This window comes from Monodelphis domestica, chromosome 7, assembly GCF_027887165.1.
Source record: "Monodelphis domestica isolate mMonDom1 chromosome 7, mMonDom1.pri, whole genome shotgun sequence".
In the NCBI taxonomy this organism is placed as follows: domain Eukaryota; kingdom Metazoa; phylum Chordata; class Mammalia; order Didelphimorphia; family Didelphidae; genus Monodelphis; species Monodelphis domestica.
In genome coordinates, this window is record NC_077233.1 from 491,006 (window position 1) to 500,932 (window position 9,927).

The window sequence follows — 9,927 nt, forward strand, 5'->3', positions numbered from 1 at the left end:
TTCGAACCCAGAACCGCTGTGGCGCCACCCTCCCCCCCAACTCCAGCTTTCTCCTGCTCCTTCGGGGTCTCCCTCCCTAGGCAGCCCCTGCAGGGGGTGTGGAAGGAGGCCTTGAACCGGAAGTCTTGACGTTGACCACTTCGTGGAAAGACTGTGCCTCCTCCCCTTTTCCAGGTTCTCTGGGGCCCCCTCCCCCCACAGAGTCCCAGGGTAAGGCTCCAGACTTTCTTCGACCAAGTGGGGCAGAAGACCCCGGCCACTGTTTTCCACCCCACCGGGGAAGTTTTTCCAAGTGCCTTCTGTGCGACAGACCCTCCCCTGTGCGGAAGGGGGAGGGGAAGAACACCAGAACCCGCTCTTCCCAGCTGCCCCTGCTTCCCAGAGCTTTTCTCTGTGGTTCTCTGTCCGAAGTCCTGACAGTCCCCCACGCTACAAATAACCCGGTGGTGGGCAGTAAACTCAGTAAAGGTAAACCGAGGCATGTGCTTGGAGCAGTTTATTCCCTGTAACTGCTGACCAGAGGGGTCAGAAGGGTGGGGCTCGGAATCATGGAACGTTGCTAGGAAAGGAGGGCTGGCGTTTGGGGGAAGCCAATACTATTCCTTCCCAGGTAATTCTGGGGACTCGTCTGTCGCCTGCCATCTTGGTTAGAAGTCCCAGGCCACCAGCCTTGTTGTCCCTGCCCGCCATCTTGCCCTGTCCAAGGGGGGGATTGGGGATCCACTGAGGAAAGCGCCCTTCTGGTTTTACTGCGCTGAAAATGCGTGTCTGACAGCCAAGTGGACCACTCCCCAGGAAAGGCCCGAGTGCCCTGGGTTCTGGGAAGGGCACCTGGAGCAAAGGCCAGGCAGGGAAGGAATGCCGGGACCCCACACCTGGCCTCCTTTTCTCCAGACTTCTTTCCTTGGCAAGCAGCCCACTGTCACAGGGAAGGGCGAGACTCCCATTTCACCAGGTGACCATCCCGGGGGCCCAGCACTTGAGGGCACCGAGGACCACATTTGCTTGCTCCAATACCCGGAATATCCAAGTTGGGAGGAACCTTATGAACAAGAGCTGAAGAAGAGATCCAAAGAAATGGACAGAAAAAGAGGAAAACCAAGGAGGCAGGAAAGGAGAAGGGGAGGAAGTAGAGGGAGGAGAGACAGAGAGAAGGCTGGTTCGTGAGGTAAAGGGCAGAAGCAAGAGAGGCAACAATATCCCTTGATGAACAACTATGAATGGCCTCATTCTCAGCGATGCAGTGGGCCAAGACAGCCCCAGCCCCGCGCTGAAAAAGGCAGGCTCCCTGCCCTCCGAGAAAGAACTGATGGCATCAGGGTGCAGCCTGAATGAAAGCCGCTGTATTTCGCTTCCCGACTTGTTTGGCTTGCGATCTCTCCCACAGAATGACTGACACTGAAGAATGTTGTGCATCCTACCCAGCACCTGTAAAATCCATATCAGATTGCTGATAGCTTGGAGCTAGGAAGGGAAGTAAGAGGGAAAGAGGATTTTTCCAACTTAAAAATGAAAGTTAAAGGTTGTTTTTACAGGGAATTGGGGGAAATTCAAACAGTTTGTATAAATAGACCCAAAAGAATGATCTGCTTTGGTCTCTATTCAGATTCCATCCGTTCTTTCTCTGGAGGCAGGTCTTTGGGATTGCCGGGGATCACCACATTGCTGAGAAGAGCTAAGTCATTGCTCATCATGCTATGTTGCTGCCATGTTCTGGTTCTGCTCACTTTGCTCTGCATCCGTTCATGGAGCTCTTTCCAGATTTTTCGGAAAACTTCCTGCTCATCATTCCTTCTAGCACAATAGGATTCCGTCATCTACTGCAACTTGTTCAGTCATTCCTCAATTGCAGAATTTAAGTGCTTATAACTCCTGGGGTACGTTTTAACCCGTAGCTCCTGGGAGCCAGTTACAGCTGCTTCAGCGCACCCCTGACCTCTGTCCAAATCTGCTTCTCTTTACTATTGTGGGAATGCCCAGAAGGTGGTCCCATCGGCATCTGGGGTCAGCTGCAGAGTCAGCACAAATGGGAGATTCATAGGTTTTGGCGATGGGGGATTCTAGCAGAAATTCTGCCAGCTTCGGGGCACCGGCTCCTTTAGGCCATGTCTGGTACTTGTGGCTGCTGAGAACTGGGAGTGTGGCTCCTGTGATGCTGTGGCCACCATCAGTCTCTGATAGAATTATATGCCTAGGACTCAAATACATCAGGCCCTCGCACATGCCTCAGGCCTTCCTCTCGGTGCTCAGTGAGTGGTGCCAGGTGGCCCCTGATCCCCCATCCTCACTATGTGGCCAGGCCATCTTTCTCTCTCTGCTACAGTTTTGGCTGTCATCCTTTGCTCCCGTTCTTCCTCAGTGGCCCCTTCTCACCCCCATCATGTGCCTCTCCAGTGGTCACCTTTAGCAATCCAGACTCAATGGCGAACCTGCTTTCATTTCCATGCAGCAACCATGGCCAAATGTGCTCACCAAAGATGGGCCCTTGCTTTCCCGGGAAGCTTGGGTCACTACATGCGCTTGGTATTTCAGTAAAGGCAATGCAGCCCTCCCTCCTCCGCCTGTTCCACTGGCCACCTTCCCCTTGAAGGCCTTACGAAGTGTCTACCATGCATCCGGTCTAAGCAGGTCTCTACAGTAGGATACGCATACATGACCCCAACGGGGAACCACAAGGTCTTAAAGAACCCTCTGTGCTGTCACAGAAAGGACAAATCCAGTTTGGAATCACATAAATGCACAGACGCAGCCTGGCCTCGGCCCTGGGTTCAAGGGCCAAGCCTCACACACTCTAGCTGTATGGCTCTGGCTAAGACCTCTAACCTCTCACTGTTCCCATCTCCATGGCCACCCACACCAGCAGAGGCCCCCCCAGTCTGCAAGAGTCTCCAGGGGAAGCACATTTTATGATCTTCTTTTTCTCCCTCAGTAGATGAGTTGGGGGATAGAAAGAGCACAGGAGGGGCCAGACTTGGCTTCAGGTGCCACCACAGGCACTTACTCTGTGACCCTAGGCAAGTCACTCAACCTTCCCAGCCCCAAGGCACTCCTCTAAGGACAGGCTTTGCAGCCCTCCAAGAGCGATGTCGGTGCTAGTCGTTTTGTTTGGGGGCGGGGGTCCTAGGGGTGCCACAGTGCCCAGTGCCTGACAGTCCCCAAGATTTGACTCCTTGAATTCAAACCCAGGCTCAGACAATTGCTAGTTGGGTTAGCCCTTTTTGCCTTAATGTCCTCTCCTGTAAAATGAGCTGAGAAAGAAAATGGCCAACCACTGCCATGTCTCTGCTGAGAAAGGCTCGAGCCAGACACGCCTGGAACAACCAAACAGCACCTTCTTGTTAGGGGGGCCTTGATGCTGGGAGTTGAATAGGGAGAGGACACCCACCACACCTGTGTGACACGCTGGATACCCTAATTGCTAGCATGTCGATAGCACTTTAAAGTGCAGAGAGCTTACGAATGTTGTCTGATTTGATCCTCAACAGCCCCGGAGAATAGATGCCCTTATTATCCCCACTTCATTGAAAAGAATGTAGGGCCAAGTTTGAACTCACATCTTCCCAACTCTGTTTCCCGGGTCACCTGGTTGGACTGAGCCAGCCTGTGCCATTGTCCAGCACATTAACTTGGGAAATGAGCAACCCCCAAAGGCCCTTCTCCCTTCATTGCCCTTTCTGGGGTGAGAGGAGAAAACTCCAGCACGAAGAGGGCAGACCCGATTAACTAGGGGATCTCAGGCTGAAAGGGAGCTGCTTTTCACTGAAAAAAGGTCCTGGGTGTCCTTCGTACCTGCCCTGCCCTGCCCTCTTGGCACATCTGAGGCCTGAGAGGAGCAGAGAAGTGGCTCTGCCCAGTAGGAGAGGGCCAAGAGAAGCCGTGCTGATTTGGGGTGCAGGCTGTTCCCTAAAGAAACCTCAGAAACTCAAGCCGAGGCATGGGTGGGCCTCACTGCCAGGCTTCGGTAAGTTGGGGTCCACGTTTCTCTCCCTGCCTGCCGTGGCACAGAGGAGTTCAGCAGGATCTTTTCTTTGAGCTGGAAGCCCTTAGATACTTTTCTTCTCCTCGAGCCAGCTGCTGCTCATACCAACAAGACGGGTCCCCAGGGCATGACCATAAAGCCAGGGGCTCCTCTTCCCACTTCCTCTCCTGCCAATGACTTGAGTGCTCCACAAAGTGAGCTAGTTGCATCCCCTCCTCAGGGTTCTAGGCTTATCCTGATGGGGCTGTGGGTGGGGGTCTCTTGCCATTGGCTCGAGCCCCTAGTCTGGTGAGTCACCCTCCCTGCTAGGGATTAGTGTCGCTCTACCAGTTAACACCAATCAAGTACTAGGAATGGACATTTAATGAGAAGCTGTGGTGGGAATGGAGGTGCAAGCAATCCTCCCAACATCCAGGGCTTTGCTCTCCCCTGTTCTACCTCGGGCCCTGGGGAGGATGAAGTCAGACTTAAAACAGTTCATATCTGCCTCCCCAATTTCTCTGGCAAGTCCCAGGCAGGCTGGGCCCATCAGGACTGAAAAGCTGGCATTACAAGCAGGAACCGCCAGGCCACTTGGAGAGGAACACTGAGGGGTACTTTGGGTTTCCAGGCTGGACACTGGGGAGAAGACACGAAGCCTGGGACACCTCTTTGGGGCTAGCTCCATGGTCCACACCAGGGCTCCTCTCAAATTTTAGAAGTGCTCTTCTGTCAGATGCCAGCAGGTGGTGCTAATCACCTTCTCCAGGTAACCAGCCTTCTCAGCACAATGGCCCCAGAATGTTTCTTCCACTGGACTCTTCACTGCTCAAAAGTTAACTGCCAGCCTCTAAGCCCAATGCCTCTGTGACTTCCAAAGCTGTCTTTGGCAGCCACCCGTTTCGAGAAACATCCAAGGGCCTTGTAGGGACAAGGCAGAAGCCTGCATGTGAAAGAGCCAAAGACCCAGAAGAACTGACTTAGAAGGCTGGCAGGAAGGCCCCCAGTGAATCAGATGTCCAACTGCGATCCAGAACATTCCCTCCCATCTACATTGGCACAATCATGGCTTTGAATTCAGGTCGGGGCATTGTCGATGCTATGTAAGGATGCCTATAGTTGTTTTATACTTATAAAGCCATTGGTAAACGAGTGCCTGGATTCTTATGTCATTCAAGTTCTGAATAACTTGTTTTGAAAAGCCAGGCTTGGGAAAAACTAGCTGGCCCAGTGGCCTGAGAGCCAGGCCTAGAAATGGAAGGTCCTGGGTTCAAATTTGGCCTCAGACACTTCAGGGCCCCCTTTGAGAATACCAAGCTCAGGGCATGCAAGAACACAGCTGCTCCTGGGGCAGCTGGCAGATGGGGTGAACCAAAGGGACTGGGAGAAGCTATGGCCATCAATGCTTGCTCAGGGGGCAGACGTCCTCCCCACAATGTGGACTGACCCACAAACAATGAAGGTGGGCACGAGTGGCTGGATTCCATTGACTGATTCAGTGTGTGAAGCTCTCTTGTCCACTCCATCTTGCTGTGCTCTGGACACCACTTTCCTTTTTGTGGTGGCTTCTTTGTCCGGTCTTAGGGCCTAGTTGTGATTGGGTTTCTCTATGTCACCTCAGTATGAATGAACTGACTGACTGGAAGGATGGGAGGGGGCCTCATCGCCAATGGGATCCAGAGCTGGAGGTGAGGAGGGAGAGTGCTCCAGTCATTGGGGCTGGACTCTGCCATGGCCCAATGCCCCCCCCCCCCCAGCCTCCAGGGCATGAGACAGGGGTCAGTGGTGTGTTAGGTAACCAGTCTGGAAAGACAAATGGGCCCAGAGGAAGGGGAAGGGCAGGGCTTCCCCTGGTCCGAAGCTACTGAGAATCTATGGAATTCTCATTGGAATCCTAGGGAAGTCCTTGGTTCCTCCTTTGACAGCAGCCATGGCAGCATCGATTAAATGGTGATTCCCTGGGCCAGGGGTGGGGAGTTCGGGAAGGCCTATGGCAGTGGGAGGGTTGGCCAAGTGCCCCTGCTGGATGGAGAGGCAGTTGGTGTTGGGGCTAGCTAGGGAGGGATCTCTCCTTGACTCACACTCTCACAGCCAGGCCGGCTCTGGGGGCCACACAGAAAGTATTCCTCCTTCAAACCCCAACCCTTCAGTACCGGCCAACAGCCATCACCACCCTCCAGGACCTTCCCCCAATTCCTTTGAGAGATCTTCAGGTTCCATGTCTCCAGACCTTGTTTGCCCCTTCTCCTGGAGACCCTCCCCTGGTCACGCCAGCTTCCCAGTGAGCGTAGACTGTGGTGACCAGAACAAGGACAAAGAATAACAAAAACGAACATTATCCAGCATCCACCGTGTGCCAGCATGGAGCTATTGTGGTTCTTCAGTCCTTTCGGGGTCATCTTGGCAGACACTGGAGCAATTTGCCATTTCCTTTTCTTGTTCATCTTACAGATGAGGAAGCTGAGGCAGATAGGGTTAAGGGACTTGCCCAGGGACATATAGTTAATGTCTGAGGCCAGGTTGGAACCTTCCTGACCTGAGCTCTATCTACCACGGAGCTGTCCAGGGCATGGTGCCAAGAGCTTATGAATATTATCTCACTTGTTCTTCACCAGATTGGTTGTCCCTTCCTAGAGAGCTCAGCTGAGCTGTTCAACTTGCCCTGAGGCTGCTTGGAGAAAACTGTTCCAAAGAGAGGTGAGAGGCATCACCTCAGCTGCTTGTGCCAGGGATCGCTTCCCAGAGATGGGGGGTCCCTGCGACATGTAATGTGAGAGCTTAGGGTTGGTTGGTATGACTGCCAGAGTCTCTCTAGCTCTAGGTTCTGTGAACAAGGCATTACTCTACTGCTGCATCCCTGCCATAGAAGCTGGGAGGTGCTGACAAGAGCCACACAGCCTTCTTCACATGCAAATAGGTCCGCATTTCCCTGCTGGATCATATCAGAGGCTACACTAAGTCCTCTGTGCTATTCTCATCCAGAAATACAGCTCAGCAGAGTGCATGTATTTCTCCAGCCTCAGTTTCTTCATCTGTAAAATGGGGGTAATAGTCCTTGCCCTTCCAGTTCCAGTTAGGATAGAAGTGGTGATTTTGGATTATTTCTGGCTCTTGCCTCTGTGATACAACCTGACTCCTCTGTTTGGCTTGGCGAGCCTTCCACAGCCTAGTCTCACTGCCCTTTCTGGCCTCATTAGACATCACTTCCCTCCACTTGCTCTTAGCTCATCACACTTATGCTCCCTCTCCTCCTCAGCTTTTGGGATCCCTGGCCAGTTTCCTTCAGAGCCTCCTCCTTCTTGTTGGGCCTTTTCTGCTTCCTCAGGGCATCTCTTGCCTCCTCTGCCCCCCAATAGCTCTCCTAGGCAGTTGGGCTCCATTGACTTTCCAGCCACCTGCCCAGGGCTTGCACCCACGGGCTTCATCAGAGGACATTCTGTGCTGCCTGTGATGGCTGAGCCCGAGGCCAAGGATGTCTCACAGACTGCCGAGAAAAGCAGAAGAGAACAGCATGAACCCTACAGGCAGAGAGCTTGATGTTGCTCTCCAAGAAGATTCTAGGCCTCAACAGTAGACCGACGGGGGCTAATGAACAGATTGGGTGTGTAATAGGGGATTATTTAAGTAGACATAACTCAAGATCAGATCTGCCAATCTCTTCCCCTCCTCCCTGGTTTACCTCCCTTCTTGTCCCTCCTCCCTTCCTCCCTTCCCTTCCAGGTGATTTTTCTGTTGGTCTCTTTAAAATCAAAGAGTGAGTATTATGGTATATCAAATAAATCACTCCTTTCCCTTCTCTAAGATTAAGTACGGGATTTATTGGGAGAAAAGGAAAGCTAGGAAGATGGAAGGAAAGAGGGTTGGGGGTTTCCCTAACACTAGAATAATTCCTAGGTTGGAGGATGGTGGAATAGAGTTCAGATATGGGAAAATTGGTTATCGGGTCTGGAAATTCAGTCACTGTAGTCCAGCAGAGAGAATCAGAGAGCTGGACTTTTGTCCTTCTTTTCTGTCCCCAAGCAAAGAGACCCAGATTTTCAGTTTGTCAGATCCTTCTCCACAGTCTTTCCTAGTCACCATTCCAATTAGAATGTTCCCCTTGAATGACAGCTCAGCAGACCCAGCTACTGCAGGTCTGCTGCAGACTTTTCCTATTTACTCTCCTCCACAGGTGGCAGGGGAAGCAGTGAACCCTAAGGGCCAGGATGCTTCTTTGAGGACAGGGCATGCATGCTCACCTGGTCCCTTTGCCCCTTTGCCCAGGGCACAGAGGGTGGAAAGCTGCTAGAACCTGCTCAGGCTTCAGCAACACATTTGATGAAAAGCATCCCACCCAATTCTTGGAAGAAAAGGATCAATGACATCATTTAGCTTTCTGTACTAGGTGCTGTCTCCTTCCCTCTTTCTTTCTTTCTTTCTTCCCTTCCTTCTTTCTCCCTTCCCTCCCTCCCCCCTTCCTTCTGCAGCCCTGACTTAGTGAAAGGGCCACACACACAAAGAGGTGTTTGTGTGAGAAACCTTCCTTTGCAGAGAGCAAGCTGCCCCTGGGTCCTGGCCTCTTTGAGAGGACCTGAGGGGAGGACGGGAGAAAGTGGCTGGGAGGGTTTGTTCCTGATGCTGATGGGATGATTCTCAGATGTAAGTGTCGGGTCCTAACCTCTCTCCTCATCTTCAGACTCCCATCACCAATTGCCTGTTGGACATCTTGAACTAAATGCTCGGCAAGGGCCAAGGTGGACCCCTCATCTCTCCGCTGCATTCCAGAGTAGCAGGCACCCCATCCCACCAGTCCTCCTGGCTTACAACCGAGAAGTCATCCAGGACACCTCCTTCTCTCTACCCCCATTTCCACCCGCAATTCAAGATGGTGCCAAGGCCTGTCGATTTCATCTTGGTCCATTTCACCTCTGCAGCCTCTCCCCAACAGGCCCCCTCCCTGGTCCTGGCCCTTCACCTACAGGAGCTGCTGGGGGCTCTCCCGATCTAGTCTATCACCCATTAGATCCCCATCGGGATCTTCATCAGCCTGCTGCTCCCCAACATAGTAAACCCCAGGGGCTCCCAGCTGTGGCCTCCAGGATCCAATCGAAAACTTTCCCACCTTGTCCCTCCCCCCTCCCCGCCTCCGCCCACCACGTGGGCTTCCCCAGTCCCTAAGCCGTGCGCAGCACAAGTCGTGCCTCTGCCCCGGGCATTCTGAGGGAGGCGGACCGCCATGATCGGAACTCCATTGCCGAGCCATTCTGGATCGTGGCGGTTCTGGGTTATTGGTCGCTCTTTACCCTAGTACAGCGCCCTCTACTGGGCTGTATCCCTCGCCTAAGCCACGCCTCTAACGTTCCAAGAGGCCCCGGGGATTGCTGTTTCCCGGAATGAGACCTCCAGCAGCCTCAGGCCCTTCCACCAGTCTCTGCAGCACACGCTGCCCCTTTGTTTCCCTGGAGGGCACTGCCTTTGGCCCTCCCGGGATCCTGGCACCCCGGAGGTGCCTAACCCACTGGGGAAGGCCAGGTGGGCCCGAGGGTATGGGCCTTGTTTTGGGATCTCCAGCCAGGGGAGAGCGTGTGGGGGCTCTACCTGGGGGAGAAGGGGGGAGGGGAACGCCTGTCCCGGGGCCAGGACGAGGAGGGGCGAGGCTTTCCTTCTGGTAATGACCCTGCAGAGTCCAAGGGCCAAATCCCACGTCCCCCACCCCACTGCTAATAACACTAGTAACAGGGAAGCTACGCCCAGAACCTGGGCCGCGTTCCAGGTCCTGGACTGAGTGACTGCCCCGCCCCTACCAACCTCCCCCACTTTCTTATGCCCTACCGGGCAAGTCCGCATTTGCCCCTCCCCTAGAACGTGTGACTCCGGATAGGGTATACGGAGTCTGCACACGCGCATTCGGTGGTCCCGTGGCTGGGGACGCCAGGGTCGGGGTGGGGCCCGAGCACACGCATGCGTACAGCACAGGGGCTCAGAGGGTT